The sequence below is a fragment of the Hyla sarda genome, chromosome 7, assembly GCF_029499605.1.
Source record: "Hyla sarda isolate aHylSar1 chromosome 7, aHylSar1.hap1, whole genome shotgun sequence".
Classification (NCBI taxonomy): Eukaryota; Metazoa; Chordata; class Amphibia; order Anura; family Hylidae; genus Hyla; species Hyla sarda.
The window spans coordinates 43,185,345-43,203,227 of NC_079195.1; the positions used below are offsets into that span (position 1 = coordinate 43,185,345).

Sequence of the window (17,883 nt, forward strand, 5' to 3'; positions counted from 1 at the left end):
GGGCCCATCACAAGTGCATTATTTTATATGTCGGCATGACTTTTTGGAGATATCCCAACTTATACCTTGGAGGTGACATGACATGAATAGGACCTTTAAGTGGTACAACACTAACCTAAATGTGACCACATGAGGTTGGTAAATTACAGGGCTTGGCAAATTTGTTTTTAATTTAGGAGCCAGCAAAAAAAAAAAAATTTAAAAAAAAGTTACGAGACAGAATATTTTTTTTCAGCGAAGAAGATTTTTCAGTTTTGGAGATGTGGATGTTTAAACATGTTTTTTTTTTAATATTTTCCAAGTTATATTTTTCATAGCTAGTACAATGCTAACCCACTAATCCTTTATGTAGGACCCCCGTGTAGGTAGGTTTCCCCCTGTATAAAGGTAGTTTTCCCCCTTGTGTGTAGGACACCCCTGTTGGTTTCCCTCCTATATGTAGGACCCTCATGTAGGTAGATTGCCCCCCTGTATATAGGTAGTTTGTCACCTGTAGGTAGTTTCCCCCCTTGTGTGTAGGACACACCTGTGGGAAGTTTTCCTCCAATATGTAGGACCCTCATGTAGGTAGATTGCCCCCTGTATATAGGTAGTTTGTCATCTGTAGGTAGTTTGCCCCCTTGTGTGTAGGACACACCTGTGGGAAGTTTTCCTCCTATATGTAGGACCCTCATGTAGGTAGATTGCCCCCTGATATAGGTAGTTTCCCCCCCTATATCTAGGAAACCCCTGTAGGTAGTTTCCCTCCTATATGTAGGACCCTCATGCCCCCTGGATGTAAATTGTTTGCCCCCTGTATGTAGGACACCCCTGTGGGAAGTTTGCCCCCTGTATGTAGGACACCCCTGTAGATAGTTTCCCCCCGTATGCCAATGGACTTACTAATAGACTGTAGTCAATCTGTGGCCCTATTCTCTTAAAAATATAACACTACCCCCAGTTCGTACCCGTAGAGACTGGACATCTTCCCAGTCCATAAGATGACGTCCTATGGGGGAGTATGAGAGTATACACATCACTCTGCCTCTTTGAATGCACCTGTGCTCTTTGCTTGAGTGCGGTGTAACACTATGGAGGAAGCACAGTGACGTGTATCTTTACACGCTCTTCTATAGGATTTCTTCTTATGGATGGGGAAGCCGTCCAGCCAGCACATGGGCGCGAGAGAACAGGGAGTAGAGCTATATATATATTTTTTTACAGAGAATAGGGCCACAGACTGCAGTGGATAAATAAGTGTGGTCTGCTCCATAGCATACCAGTTGAAAAATACCAACCAAGGCGCTAGAACAAAATTCTCATGGCCATGATGACCTGGCGCTTGGGATTTGTGGAGCCATGTTAAATAACATTAAAATGAAAGGATAAGTATCATGGAAGAAAAACGTATCCCCTATCCGAAGGGTAGAGGACAAGTTTAAGACCGCAGGGGGGTCTGAGCACTGGGGGCCCCCGCGATCTTCTGTTTAGAGCATCGGTTCTACAGCACAGGAGCACATTGCGACCCCCACCCGAAGCAGAGGCCGCCACGCCCCCTCCATAAAGCTCTATGGGAGAGCAGTTTGTCATTCTTCGGCTCTCCCATAGAGCTTTATGGAGGGGATGTGGTGGCCTCCGCATCAGGCGGGGTTCGTGACGCGCTCCTGTGTTGTATTATCGGGGCTACAAACAGGAGATCACGGGGGGGGGGGGGGGGGCCGAGCGCTCGGACCTTCCGCGATCTAAAACTTATCCCCTAAGGAGAAGTTTTTCTTCATGATACTTATCCTTTAATATAAGGAAGACAGTTATCACCCATGTAAAAATCCCTCTTACACTGTAACACAATAACCATGATCCTCAGTAAATATCCACATTAATTAGGAAACACCCGAAACAACTTCTTCCCAGTCAATGAATAAAAGAATAATCCCATAATAAAACCCACACAGCTTCATAAGAATGAATAGCACTATTAGCCCTGTCACAAAAGTCAATTTATGGCCATAACAAGAACAAGTGGGAGGCGCATCGTACAATGGACCTCAGGCCTACGGGAATGTCGTAACAACGCCACCTACCTTCTAGAAAGACGCAACACTTCGCGGAAGACTAGAATGCAACGTTAAAGCCCCAGACGTCGTCCTCCTCCTCCTCACACTGTAATATCCTTACAGTGGTGACATCCAGCCAGAGATACAAATGGGATGTGTCACCAAATGCCAACTCTACTAGAAAATATTTTTCCATCTATGACTCATCTTTTATCGAACTACAGGTCCCAGAAATTCATGCCAGACAAAAGCCACTTTTCAATAGAATAGGAGTAAAAATAGCCAACCTTCCTTTTAACATGAAGCTGAGCTGTAATACCAGACACAGCTTGTTGGCAAGACATGCGCTGTTGCAAAACTACAACTCCCAGCATGCCCGGACAGCCGTTGGCTGTCCGGGCATGCTGGGAGTTGTAGTTTTGCAACAGCTGGAGGTCCACAGTTGAGAGACCCCTACTATAGAGAAACTCCTTTCCCTAACTGAAAAAGTGGGTGTACGTCTGTCCCCAACTATGTTTCACTTTTAGTTTGCTTCTTCTGTTGATGTGTGGTTTACATGTGTAAGGGATCGGAGAAGGGTGCGGCCAAATACATTTTTTTTTTTTTTTAAATCTGCAAGATACTACATAACATAAGAATAAGCGCACATTAAGTACAAAAAAAAAACAAGAAAAAAAAAAAAAAACAAGCTGGACGGTTGTTGCACAACAGACAACAACAAAGGGCTCCACAAATCCCAGTTGCCAGGTCGACTGAGAATTTCATCCTGGCTCCTGGGGTTTTTGTCAGCCCTTTCTATGAACCAATTCCAAATCATAAGATACACTTACGTCATGGGTTGGTTGAAGGTGTATGGTGCAGGCTCAGAAGCCGGGCCCTCATCCTATCCGGCAGGTACCGGCTGCAATCTGCAGCTGACACCTGCTGGTAATGACGAACATCAGATCACTCCCATGTCTGTCATTTAACTACTATTTAAATACTATGATTGCAAGGTCGAGCGGTCCAAAACCTTACCCTATTTAGAAAAATTCTGTGAATGGAGATCAAACACAGTAGTACACTACCGTACTAGAGTTCAAAAGGCACTATCAGAGTCAAAAACTGTTTATACCATCCAGAACATAATCCTGTCCGGGCTGCAGCATTATCTTTGTCCCAGCTGAAGCACAGGCCGAAACAAAGTCCAGGATGTGAGGGTGAGACTAGCACCCCTCTGTGCTCACTCCTGTCCTATCAGACTTCTGTCTCAAAACAGAGAATAGGGGGGTTACAGAGCAGCCTGCAATGATTGTATGAAGAGACCCAGCACAGCAGACTCAGGGAGGAAGTGAATGCATGGTGAGTGACGGCAGGCTCAGTGTTTGCCTTGGACATGACCCTTCCTGAGCAGTGTATGTCAGAATGAGTAAGCATAGGGATTTGTGAGCCAAATACAGAAGATAGACATATAAAAGACATGTAAAGAATCTGCATGACCTAGTGAGTAACATATATAAGCATTATTTTCTGTGATATGACAGGTGCGCTTTAAAGTAGGATAATATACAGGCAATAAATACGGAGATGACTCAGAGGCATAAGACTTGTGTCAGATAAACATTAAATATCTTCTGATCACACATATCTGCATATTAAAACAAAGACTAAGGTGAGAAGGGCCCATGAACACGGAAATTTTAATTGGATTATTCCTAGTGGAATTCTACCTGCAGCGGAATCCCATTGTTTTCAATGGATTCTGCTGCGCTATGCACACTTTGGAAGTTCTATAGAGCAGTGTTTTTCCAGACAATGTGTCTCCAGCTGTTGCAAAACAACAACTCCCAGCGTTCCCGGACAGCCAAAGGCTGTCCGGGCACGCTGGAAGTTGTAGTTTTGCAACAGCTGGAGACACACTGTTTGGAAAAACACTGCCGTAGCAGATCCAGATGCTGCCAAAAGAATGAACATGTTCATTCTTTGCCAAAATCTGCCCTGCAGTGAGTGGGACGGTGCTTAAAGGGTTATTTCAGGAAAAAACTTTTTTTTTTTTTTATATATCAACTGGCTCCAGAAAGTTAAAACAGATTTGTAAATTACTTCTATTAAAAAAATCTTAATCCTTCCAATAATTATCAGCTGCTGAAGTTGAGTTGTTCTTTTCTGTCTGGCAACAGTGCTCTCTGCTGACCTCTCTGCTTGTCTCTGGAACTGCACAGAGTAGAAGAGGTTTGCTATTGGGATTTGCTTCTACTCTGGACAGTTCCCGAGACAGGTGTCATCAGAGAGCACTTAGACAGAAAAGAATAACTCAACTTCAGCAGCGCATAAGTACTGAAAGGATTAAGATTTTTTTTTACAAATCTGTTTTACTTTCTGGAGCCAGTTGACATATAAAAAAAAAGTTTTTTTCCTGGATAACCACTCTTAATGCCCGCATATTCATCAAGCACCAATACAAGTGGAGGCTGCTGCAAGCAAAAACTTGTTCTATCATTTTATCTACTATGGATATCCCCTGTTTTTAACATGCTGAAATAAATGTGAAGTTTTAAATGATCTACCTTCTTCATCTTGGAGCAGCTGGAGGCCCCTGTACTTTTGCTTTCTTGTCAAGTTGATTCCCGGGATCCGGCCCGCTGTTTGCCTGCCCTGCTCTCCAAACAAATACAGAGCCCCAGTTGTCCATTTCTTCACAGTGGTGAGTAGGGATCGGCCGATAATCACGATTTTGGGCATTATCAGTATCGGCAATTACCTTGCCGATAAGCCAATAATGTCCCGCCCCCACCGCACCGCGACCGCCCCCCCGACCCACCGCACCGCGTCGCACCCCCCACCGTAGTGCTGGGCGGTATACGATACCGTTTTTTTTTCTCCCACGGTATGGATTTTTGCCCATACCGCTATACCGGTCGGGCCCCTCCCCCACCCTCCGAGTCAATAAAAAAAATTAAACTTACCCGTAATGGAGGTGGTCCGGGCTATCCATCCTTCGTGTAGTGTCCGGCGGCATTCCGGGTGGAGGGTGAACCGGTCCGGGCTGTCCTTCTCCGGGGGTCATCTTCTCCACTCCGGGCAGGCTCCGGACTAGTACGCTGCATAGACACCGCTACGCCGTGACGTCAGGTGCATCGCTGCGCACGGGCGTCACTACGCAGCGGCGTCTATGCTGCGTTACTAGGCCGGAGCCTGTCCGGAGTGGAGAAGAGGACCCCGGAGAAGAAGTACAGCCCGGACCGGCTCACCCTCCACCCGGAATGCCGCCGGACACTACAGGAAGGATGGATGGCCCGGACCACCCTGACAGGTAGGGGGAGAGAAGCGGGTGGTGGCGGCGGTCTATGGCACCGCAAAAGCCACTGCAGTGCACTGATTTAAAGCGCCCGATTTAAATCAATGATCTGCAGCGGTGTCGCGGGGGGATAAATACACGATAACTTATACCGGAATATTGGTATAAGTTATCGTCCCTAACCTCCACCGATTATCGGTATCGGCCCTAAAAAAATTATATCGGTCGATCCCTAGTGGTGAGCTGAACAAAGCTATTTCTTTTTTCTTGTTGTTATAAGCAAAAACTCCACATGGAAGTTCCGTAGTGTGCGAGGGCCATACCGCCACCCGAAAAGTCATTGCGGCTGTTCTCTGCAAGGTTATTTAAAGGAGAACTCTGGCTAAGCTAAACATATCCCCTATTCACAGGATAGGGGGATAAGAGGCTGATCGCGATTATAGGGACCCCCTATATCACCAGGATGGGACCCCGGCTCTTGCAGAGAGTAGTGTGTGTCGTTTACTGGTCGACGGCAGGCCCTCCATTCATTTCTATGACAGCACAGATGACTCCAGAGTGCTGTAATGGAGTCTTTTCGGCGCTCCCATAGAAATGTATGGAGAGCGTGCCGCCTGCAGCACACGCTTCTCACTGAGCACCAGGTCCCGTCCCAGCTACTCATCCCCTATCCTTTTCGGTGGCCACGCCCCCTTTCCCCAATGGCCACACCCCTTTCCCAGGATTTCATAGTAAAATGGAGAGTTAGTCGGGTTTTTTCAATTCTGGCGCAAACAAAATTTCTGGCGCAATGCGTAACAATGCGTAAAGCAAAACATGTCGGGTTTGCAATAGTAAATGAGGACCAGTATTTTGGTCAAACTTTTGATCAGTATTTTAAGCCTAAACCAGGAATGGGTATAAAACATAAAAGAAGATAGACATATTTTCTGGGTTTGGCTAAAAATACTGTTCAAAATACTACGTGTGAACATAGGCTTCCAGGGGAACTCTCACCTTAAAAGGCCTAGACTCCTGGAATGCATCCTATGCAGGTCTATAAATGCCAATAATATTCCTTGCCTATGTGTCACAATAAAATAAATATAAACAATGATTGATGATCACATGATCCCATAATCGGATTTTTTCTTTGGCATCATGCTCTGCCCTCTCAGGCCCTGCACTGTGCTCCCTCAAGTTACAATATCAATTGGTTCCAGGACGACCATTGTATGTTGAGACCATAACTCTATGAAAAACTGCCAATTCATTCCAAAGCCCCCCACAACGTCAGCTATAAATAGGAAAAAAAAAAACAGTAAAAGGAAAAGAATTAGATAAATAACATGACTAAATCCAATCCTTCCATTTAAAAGTAATAAAGATCTGCTGGGAGCTGTAATCACTGTCTATGTAGAGGACAGGAGCTTCTCCAGGGTCCTGTACAGTACATGCAGTGTCCTAAAAATGTAACCTGGAGCCGCCCTCACCTGGTGTCCAGAGGAGCAGCCAACCCTGGTACAGGTAAATAGTACAGAACAAGTAATACCTCCCTGTACTGTAGGGATTGTCAGAAGTATTGTATGTGGAGTTTGGTTTCAAGTTATGATGGTCCAGAAAAGACCATTGTATGTAGAACATCTTGTAACCTGAGGAATCACTGTATGGGTATGGTCAAACATGCTGTATTTTGATGCTGCGTATTTTCCTACCCATTGAAGTCAATGGATAGCAAAATCAGCTGCAGAAAATAACTAATAAGCGGTTTGGGCAAAAATGTTGCTTTACAAGAGATATATAAGATCAATTTTGGGCAGGGTCAGACGGGCCGCATCCGCAGTGTATTTTCCGCTGTGGACACACGAGCGGACACACAGAGCTACCGGGACGCAGCCGGGAGCACACTCTGCACTCACTCTGTGACTGGGGGCGGTGGGCGCATCCGCAGCGTGAAATACGCTGCCAATGCACCCCACGTTAGGCCCTTTTCACACTACCGGTATGCTCCGTCAAATTCGTCCGTCAACCTCCCTTTTTTTTTTTTGCAGATTTCCGTCCGTAATTTTGCCGGAGCATACCGCCAAATAACGGGTCTCGATTGACTCTATTGTATTCAATACCAGAGAAAAAGACGGTGTCAGCGCAATTTTTTCTCCAGCTTTTCTCCATCCTAAAATAACGGGCTTTACCCTGGCGGAGACAACCGGCAGTATGAACGTAGCCTTACCTACCCTGCCCTTTTCCTCATTTCACATTTGCCCATAATTTATATTTGCTGACTGCAGGATTTTATCAAAAAAGGGGTTCTTCAGTTTGGACAATCTCTACTTGTTATAAAAGGTCCCTTGACAATAAGGTGACCATAAAGTTCTCTCCTGCTTGAATCCCCAGCACTCTGTTAGGAGACCTGGCAGTAAGTGTTCAATTCCCTGACAGCGCCACCATAGGGGGAGTTAAAGGGGTACTCCGTTGCTCAGTGTTTGGAACAAACTGTTTCGAACGCTGGAGCTGGCAGCTAGTGACGTCATAGCCCCACCCCCTTGTGATGTCACAGCCGTCACGCCCCCTCCCATAGACTTGCATTGAGGGAGCGGGGCATGATGGCATGAAGGGGCGGGGCTATGATGTCACGAGCTCCCGACACCGGCTCCACCGACTTCCAAACGATGAGCAGCGGAGTACCCCTTTAAGCATTACAAAGTGTCCATTCATATTAACTGTTTGTAGGTCTAATGCAGGACAGGACAGGTCCTCCAGAGCCAGAGATGCTCTTTGTATCTTTTTCCACTCTGGCCTCCTCTAAATAGTATATTTGGGAGAAAAAAAAAAAAAAAAAAGGTTTCCTAAATAAGGAGACTAAAATTCGCACCACAACAAAGTAAAGTAGAGTTATTGTCTGGCCGCAGCTCTTCTGGAATGAGGCAGATTATCTTGCAGATAGGATCAGACACGTGCCAGGCTATTTTAACACACAAGTCGTAGTAAGTGGCCGAGCAGCAAGCGGCGAGGTACTGAGACGGCTTAATACCTTCTCCACGAGGAGCGGAAGAAACCACAACTATTATCCGATTATGAAATATATGTCACTCTCCATCATCCTTACACTCCCTGGAGCAGTGTTACAAGGGCAGCAACTCGCGCCACAGAAAACCCCTGGTGATCATTATCCCGACATAAGTAACACTCGAGTAAACCAACCAATATACAACCAACAGAGATACAGGTGATGATCAACATGGCCACTATTTCAGCACTGCTGTCACCCACCATGTAACATTTACTATACCAGTGTCTTCTTATGGGGCAGAGAGGTCTACATGTCCTCTCCAAGGTCCAGGTGTGGCTGCTTCCTCTGCACCCCTAGTGTGTTTGTAGTCCAGTGGTCCCTCAAGTTACAATATGAATTGGTTCCAGGACGACCATTGTATGTTGAAACCATTGTATGTTGAGACTAACTCTATGGAAACCTTGTAATTGGTTCTAAAAGCCCAAAAAGTCATCAAAAAAATATGAAGTAAAAGTGAGGATTGAAGAAAAATAAGTAGATAACTAATACAGATAAAGCAAGTCCTTAAATATAAAAGTAATAAAGATCTGCTGGGAGCTGTAAATCACTGTCTATGTCAGTGTTTCCCAAGCAGGGAGCCTCCAGCTGTAGCAAAACTACAACTCCCAGCATGCCCGGACAGCCTTTGGCTGTCCGGGCATGCTGGGAGTTGTAGTTTTGCAACAGCTGGGGGCACCCTACTTGGGAAACACTGGTCTATGTAGAGGACAGGAGCTTCTTCAGGGTCCTGTACAGAACACACAATGTCCTAAAAAAGTAATGGAGCCGTCCTCACCTGGTATCCAAAGGAGCAGCTAACCCTGGTACAGGTAAAGAGGAGTACAGAACATGTAATACCTTCCTCTACTGTAGGGGGCGCTACAAGACACCAATCAGTGCACACACGTCAGTAATGTACAGTGGTCCCTCAACATACGATAGTAATTCGTTCCAAACGACCCATTGTTTGTCGAATCCATCGTATGTTGAGGGATTCGTGCAATGTAAAAAGTGCATTTAATACTCACCTGTCCCCGCCGCTCCGGACCGTGTCCTCACTGCTCCCGCTGCTGTCCCGCTGCTCCGGCATGTTCTTCGGGATCCTCCGGCTTCTTCCGCATCTTCTCCGGTGTCCGGGCCTCGCTTTCTGGTGACGTTATTACGTTTTTGCACCGGGACGGAGTGCGCAGCGATGTAATAACGACGCCGGAAAGCGAGGCCCGGACCCCGGAGAAGATGCAGAAGATGCCGGAGGATCGCAAAGTGGACCCGGAGCAGCGGGGATAGGTAAGTGAACCTGTCCGGGATGCTTAAACTGCTATCCGACAGCAGCTTAAGCATTTTGCGCTGTCGGATAGCAATTAATGCGATAGCCCAGACATATAAAAGCATCGTATGTCGATTTGATCATATGTCGGGGCCATCGCATGTCGGGGGGTTACTGTAGTGTGTAACCAGTGAATGCCCATTCTGATTGGTCGGTTCTTTCAGCCATTGGCACGTTTCCCAGATCTGGACTGTCTGTACATTGTATGTGGAGTCTGGTTTCAAGTTACAATGGTCCAGCAAAGATCATTGTATGTTGGAAATATTGTAACCTGAGGCCATTGTAAGTTGAGGGATCACTGTATTTACATTTACGCATTTAAAGATTAAAGGGGTACTACAGTGGAAAACAATTTTTTTTTAAATCAACTGGTGCCAGAAAATTACACAGATTTGTAAATTACTTCTATCTATAAATCTTAATTCATCCAGTACTTATCAGCTGCTGTATGCTCCACAGGAAGTTATTTTCCTTTTGAATATCTTTTCTGTCTGACCACAGTGCTCTCTGCTGACACCTCTGTCCGTGTCAGGAACTGTCCAGAGCAGGAGTAAATCCCCAGAGCAAACCTCTCCTGCTGTTCTGGAAAAAAGTGGAACCAATACTTTTATCTAATCCCAGACAATCCACCAATTTAAAGGGGTACTCCAACGTAAAACATTTTTTTTTTTTTTTTTATCAACTGGTGCCAGAAAGTTAAAACAGATTTGAAAATTACTTCTATTTAAAAATCTTAATCCTTCCAATACTTATCAGCTGCTGTATGCTCCAGAGAAAGTTCTTTTGTTTTTGAATTTCTTATCAGTCTGACCACAGTGCTCTCTGCTGACACCTCTGTCCATGTCAGAAACTGTCCAGAGCAGGAGAGGTTCTCTATGGGGATTTGTTCCTGCTCCGGACAGTTCCTGACATGGACAGAGGTGTCAGCAGAGAGCACTGTGATCAGACAGAAAAAGAACAACTCAACTTCCTCTGGAGCATACAGCAGCTGATAAGTACTGGAAGAATTAAGTTTTTTAATAGAAGTGATTTACAAATCTTTCTGGCACGAGTTGATTTAAAAAATAATTTTTTTTTTTTTTTAAAGTATTCCCCTTTAAAGGAGGTATCCCTATCCACAAGTGTCCATTCAGAGGGGGTTTGGCCAAGACTACCTGTGACTACCAGTTTTTCTCAACTTTCAGGATATCCTGGATCTCGGATCCTGGGCTTATCTGAGATCACAATTTTAGGGTGGTTATCTAGGTAAACATGTGTCAGGGATAAGAACTTTTCAACTTTTCAACAGAAGAGACGTTTAAGGGGGGATATGATAAACGTATATAAGTATATTAATGGCCCATACAAAAAATATGGAGAAAAACTGTTCCAGGTTAAACCCCCCCCCCCCCCAAAGGACGAGGGGGCACTCCCTCCGTCTGGAGAAGAAAAAGTTTAGTCTCAAGGGGCGACACGCCTTCTTTACCGTGAGGACTGTGAATTTATGGAACAGTCTACCTCAGGAACTGGTCACAGCAGGAACAATTAACAGCTTTAAAACAGGATTAGATACATTCATGGAACAAAATAACATTAATGCTTATGCAGAATTATAAAATCTCATCCCTTCCCCAATATCGCGCCACACCCCTACCCCTTAATTCCCTGGTTGAACTTGATGGACATATGTCTTTTTTCGACCGTACTAACTATGTAACTATGTAACTATGCACAGGATAGGTGATACATTTTCAATCATTGCAGGTTCAATGCCTGGGACCCCCATTGGTCAAAAGAACTGAGCTCCCTTGTCCCAGAGTGAATGGCGTGGCGGGTAAACATGCAGCTTGTTACTCCATTTATTTGGTAAGGGACTAATGTAAATAGCGGAGTACAGATCTTGCCTATCTTCAGCAGTCCCAGAAAGTGGAGTAGCACTCAAGTGTGCGAGTTGCCCTTCCATTCACTTAACCCCTTAAGGACGCAGGACGTAAATGTACGTCCTGGTGAGGTTGTACTTAACGCACCAGGACGTACATTTACGTCCTAAGCATAACCGCGGGCATCGGAGCGATGCCCGTGTCATGCGCGGCTGATCCCGGCTGCTGATCGCAGCCAGGGACCCGCCGGCAATGGCCGACGCCCGCGATCTCGCGGGCGTCCGCCATTAACCCCTCAGGTGCCGGGATCAATACAGATCCCGGCATCTGCGGCAGTTCGCGATTTAAATGAACGATCGGATCGCCCGCAGCGCTGCTGCTGGGATCCGATCATTCATAACGCCGCACGGAGGTCCCCTCACCTTCCTCCTTCCGGCTCCCGGCGTCTCCTGCTCTGGTCTGTGATCGAGCAGACCAGAGCAGAAGATGACCGATAACACTGATCTGTTCTATGTCCTATACATAGAACAGATCAGTATTAGCAATCATGGTATTGCTATGAATAGTCCCCTATGGGGACTATTCAAGTGTAAAAAAAAATGTAAAAAAATTTAAAAGTAAAAGTAAAAAAAAAAGTGAAAAATCCCCTCCCCCAATAAAAAAGTTAAACGTCCGTTTTTTCCTATTTTACCCCCAAAAAGCGTAAAAAACATTTTTTATAGACATATTTGGTATTGCCGCGTGCGTAAATGTCCGAACTATTAAAATAAAATGTTAATGATCCCGTACGGTGAACGGCGTGAACGAAAAAAAATAAAAAAAAGTCCAAAATTCCTACTTTAATACATTTTATTAAAAAAAATTATAAAAAATGTATTAAAAGTTTTTTATATGCAAATGTGGTATCAAAAAAAAGTACAGATCATGGCGCAAAAAATGAGCCCCCATACCGCCACTTATACGGAAAAATAAAAAAGTTAGAGGTCATCAAAATAAAGGGATTATAAACGTACTAATTTGGTTAAAAAGTTTGTGATTTTTTTTAAGCACAACAATAATATAAAAGTATATAATAATGGGTATCATTTTAATTGTATTGACCCTCAGAATAAAGAACACGTCATTTTACCAGAAATTGTACGGCGTGAAAACAAAACCTTCCAAAATTAGCAAAATTGCGTTTTTCGTTTTAATTTCCCCACAAAAATAGTGTTTTTTGGTTGCGCCATACATTTTATGATATAATGAGTGATGTCATTACAAAGGACAACTGGTCGCGCAAAAAACAAGCCCTCATACTAGTCTGTGGATGAAAATATAAAAGAGTTATGATTTTTAGAAGGAGAGGAGGAAAAAATGAAAACGTAAAAATGTAATTGTCTGAGTCCTTATGGCCAAAATGGGCTGAGTCCTTAAGGGGTTAAAGGGGTACTCCAGTGGAAATCTTTTTATTTATTTTTTTTTAAATCAACTGGTGCCAGAAAGTTAAACAGATTTGTAAATTACTTCTATTAAAAAATCTTAATTCTTCCAGTACGTATTAGCTGCTGAATACTACAGAGGAAATTGTTTTCTTCTTGGAACACAAAGCTCTCTGCTGACATCACAAGCACAGTGCTCTCTGCTGACATCTCTGTCCATATTAAGAAATGTGCAGAGTAGGAGAAATCCACATAGCAAACATACGCTGCTCTGGACAGTTCCTAAAATTGACAGAGGTGCCAGAAGAGAGCACTGTGATCATAATGTCAGCAGAGAGCTCTGTGTGGCAAAAATAAAAGAATTTCCATTGTAGTATTCCAAAAAAAGGAGAGAAGTCCTCTGGATATGTCCTCCGGAGGACTTTTATTTATTTTTTTAATTCTCATGCTGGATGATATTTTTGATTAAACAGTGGCTTATGTAGAACCACTTAACTATTTTCTACGTTTAAGTTTATACCTTTGTAGTATTCAGCTGCTAATAAGCACTGGAAGGATTAAGATTTTTTTTAATAGAAGTAATTTACAAATCTGTTTAACTTTCTGGCACCAGTTGATCTTAAAAAAAAAAAAAAAAAAAAATATTACCCGGAGTACCCCTTTAATTGACAAAGGATTCCGGTTTGGGATCAATGGGGGCAGTTGAACCCCACATTTCAGAAACCCATCACCTAGGTCCGTGTTTCCCAGTCAGTGTGCCTCCAGCTGTTGCTAAACTACAACTCCCAGCATGCCCGGACAGACCTCTTGCCGCCCCTGAAAACATCTGTCGAGTCTCTACAGTACACATTTACCTCTGCTACACGACACGCGGCCAATATAGGTAAGGAATTCAGTATGTAAACATGATCAAATATGCCTGGGGGGGGGGGGGGGGGGGTCTTGTAATATGGCTCCAGGACTGTAAAGCAAACAGTTGCTGTACAAGTGACAATCAATGATGCATTCTGTATAAGATACACTAGGCTGGAGCTTTATCTTGCAGGGGACATTTGCTAAAATAGCAAAAATAAAAAAAATTTGAATAAAAAAATAATCACTTTACAATGAAAAGTTCTATAGACCTTGCATTTCAATTCTGCAACAGCAACAAAATCTGCTTGCTGTCAGTAAATGTAAATACATTCTTCTCCTTAATGCTGAAAAAAAACAGATCAAATAATCTTCATGGGGAAAAGTGTATTTTTAAATGGGCACGCTCATTAAAACTAATTTTTTCTATTGCACTCCTTATGGTAAATAAAAAAATCTACTAAAATCTAATCTAATGTACTTTTCTTTAAAAAAAAAAAAAAATTTAAATTTGCTATGTTTTATTTGTGTTTAAAAAAGCTGCCACTAGGTGTCTCCCTACTTGTCTAGAACACATTTTCCCCCCATCTTTCGATCAAACTTTGGACTCCTGCTGGCCTGGCAGAAGTCCAAAATCAGGAAATGCAGTCTGGAGTGCTGAGGGGGGGGGGGGGGGGGGGGGGGGGAGAGCCGCCTTAGCCAATCATAGCTCATCTCACACACTAGTCTGCTTTGGGTTGTGTGTAGCAGAGTGAGGGAGGAAGTTCTCCCCTTTATGGCTTCAGATGATGTAATGCCTTCCCAGTCTGTGAATCTGACTGAGCAGAAAATGCAGAGCAATATCAAGGTAGGAAATGAAAAAAATAATAAAAATAAAGGCAGGGGGTGGTTTATCATGATGGGGGCAGTGACCTGGGAGGAGTATAACATTTAACAAGATCATGACAGGTACTCTTTAACCCCTTAAGGATGCAGGGTTTTTCGTTTTTTGTACTTTCGTGATTTGAACTTTTATTAAGGAAAGGGTTAAATCACATTTATTAACTTTCTTTTTTACACTTTTTTTTTTTGCAGTGTTATAGCTGCCCCATAGGGGACTACAACAATGCACACACTGATCTTATACACTGTTCACTGCAAAGCCTTAGATTTGCAGTGATCAGTGTTATCGGCGGTCGATTGCTCAAGCCTGCATCTCAGGCTTGGAGCAATCAATCGCCAAAGGGACACGCTGGAGGAAAGTAAGAGGACCTCCGCTCGTGTCCCAGCTGATCGGGACACCGCATTTTCACTGCGGTGGTCCCGATCAGCTCCACTGAGCAGCCGGGCAGCTTTCACTTTCGTTTTAGACGCGGCATTCAACTTTGACGCAGCGTGCTATTAGCCCCGGGTCCTGGCTTCAGATACATACCGGGACCGACCCGATATATCGTGGGAGCTGGCCAAGGACGTAAATATACCTCCTTGGTTGTTAAGGGGTTAAAGGGGTACTCCAGTGGAAAAAATATATATATGGTTTTTTTCAAATCAACTGTTTCCAGAAAGTTAGACAGATTTGTAAATTACTTCTATTAAGAAATCTTAATCCTTCCAGTACTTAGCTGCTGTATGCTCCAGAGGAGGTTGAATAGTTCTTTTCTATCTGACCACAGTGCTCTCTGCTGATGCCTCTTTCCGTGTCAGGAACTGTCCAGAGCAGGAGCAAATCCCCATAGCAAACCTCTCCTGCTCTGGACAGTTCCTGACATGGACAGGGGTGTCAGAAGAGAGCACTGTGGTCAGACAGAAAAGAACTACACAACTTCCTCTGGAGCATACAGCAGCTTATACAGTCATGGCCGTAAATTTTTGCACCCCTGAAATTTTTCTAGAAAATGAAGTATTTCTCACAGAAAAGGATTGCAGTAACACATGTTTTGCTATACACATGTTTATTCCCTTTGTGTGTATTGGAACTAAACCAAAAAAGGGAGGAAAAAAAGCAAATTGGACATAATGTCACCAAACTCCAAAAATGGGCTGGACAAAATTATTGGCACCCTTAACTTAATATTTGGTTGCACACCCTTTGGAAAAAAATAACAAATCAGTGGCTTCCTATAACCATCAATAAGCTTCTTACATCTCTCAGCCGGAATGTTGGACCACTCTTCATTTGCAAACTGCTCCAGGTCTCTCTTATTGGAAGGCGTCTTTTCCCAACAGGAATTTTAAGATCTTTCCACAGGTGTTCAATGGGATTTAGATCTGGACTCATTGCTGCCACTTCAGAACTCTCCAGCGCTTTGTTGCCATCCATTTCTGGGGGCTTTTTTGACGTATGTTTGGGGTCATTGTCCTGCTGAAAGACCCAAGATCTCTGACGCAAACCCAGCTTTCTGACACTGGGCTGTACAGTGCGCCCCTTTGGTAATCCTCAGATTTCATGATGCCTTGTACACATTCAAGGCCCCCAGTGCCAGAGGCAGCAAAACAACCCCAAAACATCATTGAACCTCCACCATATTTCACTGTAGGTTCTGTGTTCTTTTCTTTTTAGGCTTCATTCCATTTCCGGTAAACAATAGAATGATGTGCTTTACCAAAAAGCTCTATCTTGGTCTCATCTGTCCACAAGACGTTTTCCCAGAAGGATTTTGGCTTACTCAAGTTCATTTTGGCAAAATGTAGTCTTGCTTTTTTATGTCTCTATGTCAGCAGTGGGGTTCTCCTGGGTCTTCTGTCATAGTGTTTCATTTCATTTAAATGTCGACAGATAGTTCACGCTGACACTGATGCTCCCTGAGCCTGCAGGACAGCTTGAATATCTTTGGAACTTGTTTGGGGCTGCTTACCCACCATCCGGACTATCCTGCCTTGACACCTTTCATATATTTTTCTCTTCTGTCCATGCCCAGGGAGATTAGCTACAGTGCCATGAGTTGCAAACTTCTTGATAATGTTGCGCACTGTGGACAAAGGCAAATCTAGATTTCTGGAGATGGACTTGTAACCTTCAGATAGTTGATATTTTTCCACAATTTTGGTTCTCAAGTCCTCAGACAGTTCTCTTCTCTTTCTGTTGTCCATGCTTAGTGTGGCACACACAGACACACAATGCAAATACTAAGTGAACTTCTCTCCTTTTTATCTGCTTTCAGGTGTGATTTTTGTATTGCCCACACCTGTTACTTGCCCAAGGTGAGTTTAAAGGAGCATCACATGTTTGAAACAATCTTATTTTTATACAATTTTTAAAGGGTGCCAATAATTTTGTCCAGACCATTTTTGGAGTTTGGTGACATTATGTCCATTTTGCTTTTTTCCTCCCTTTTTTCGTTTAGTTCCAATACACACAAAGGGAATAAACATGTGTATAGCAAAACATGTGTTACTGCAATCCTTTTCTGTGATAAATACTTAATTTTCTTGAAAAATATCAGGGGTGCAAACATTTACGGCCATGACTGTCAGTACTGGAAGAATTAGGATTTTTTAATAGAAGTCATTTAAAAATCTAATACAAGGAAGAAAACATACATGCACGCACCGCTCAGCGGGGACAATTCGGTGTAGGGATCCGGTTAACGGGTAGCTGGATCACAGCATCAGCGCAGGTGTAATGGCGCTCGGAGGCTACGCCGGCAGGTTCACACGTGAATGCGTGCTTCTTCCAGCCTGGAAGAAGCACGCATTCACGTGTGAAACTACCGGCGTAGCCTCCGAGCTCCATTACACCTGCGCTGATGCTGTGATCCAGCTACCCGTTAACCGGATCCCTACACCGAATTGTCCCCGCTGAGCGGTGCGTGCATGTATGTTTTCTTCCTTGTATTTTATTTGATACTTCACTTCTCGTATGTGCACCCCGCAGGAGACAACTATTTAGGTTGCTGAGGAGACGACTATTTAGGTTGCTGAGGAGACGACTATTTAGGTTGCCGATACCGTGCTGCACCATAATTAAGGTGAAGTTACCTCTTTGTGTACCCTCTCTTTTCCCGCCTTACTACTATTTTAATTTACTGTTTAACTTTCTGGTACTAGTTGATCTGAATTTTTTTTAAAAATTCCACCGGAGTACCCCTTTAAGAATTGTGACTAAAT

At 43.8% G+C, this 17,883-nt stretch overlaps 1 protein-coding gene across 2 annotated transcripts in view; it reads right to left on the reverse strand.

Moving 5' to 3' along the window:
* DNMBP (dynamin binding protein) overlaps window positions 1-17,883 on the reverse strand; it is a 156,700-nt gene that overhangs the window by 133,309 nt on the left and 5,508 nt on the right. The window lies entirely within an intron of this gene.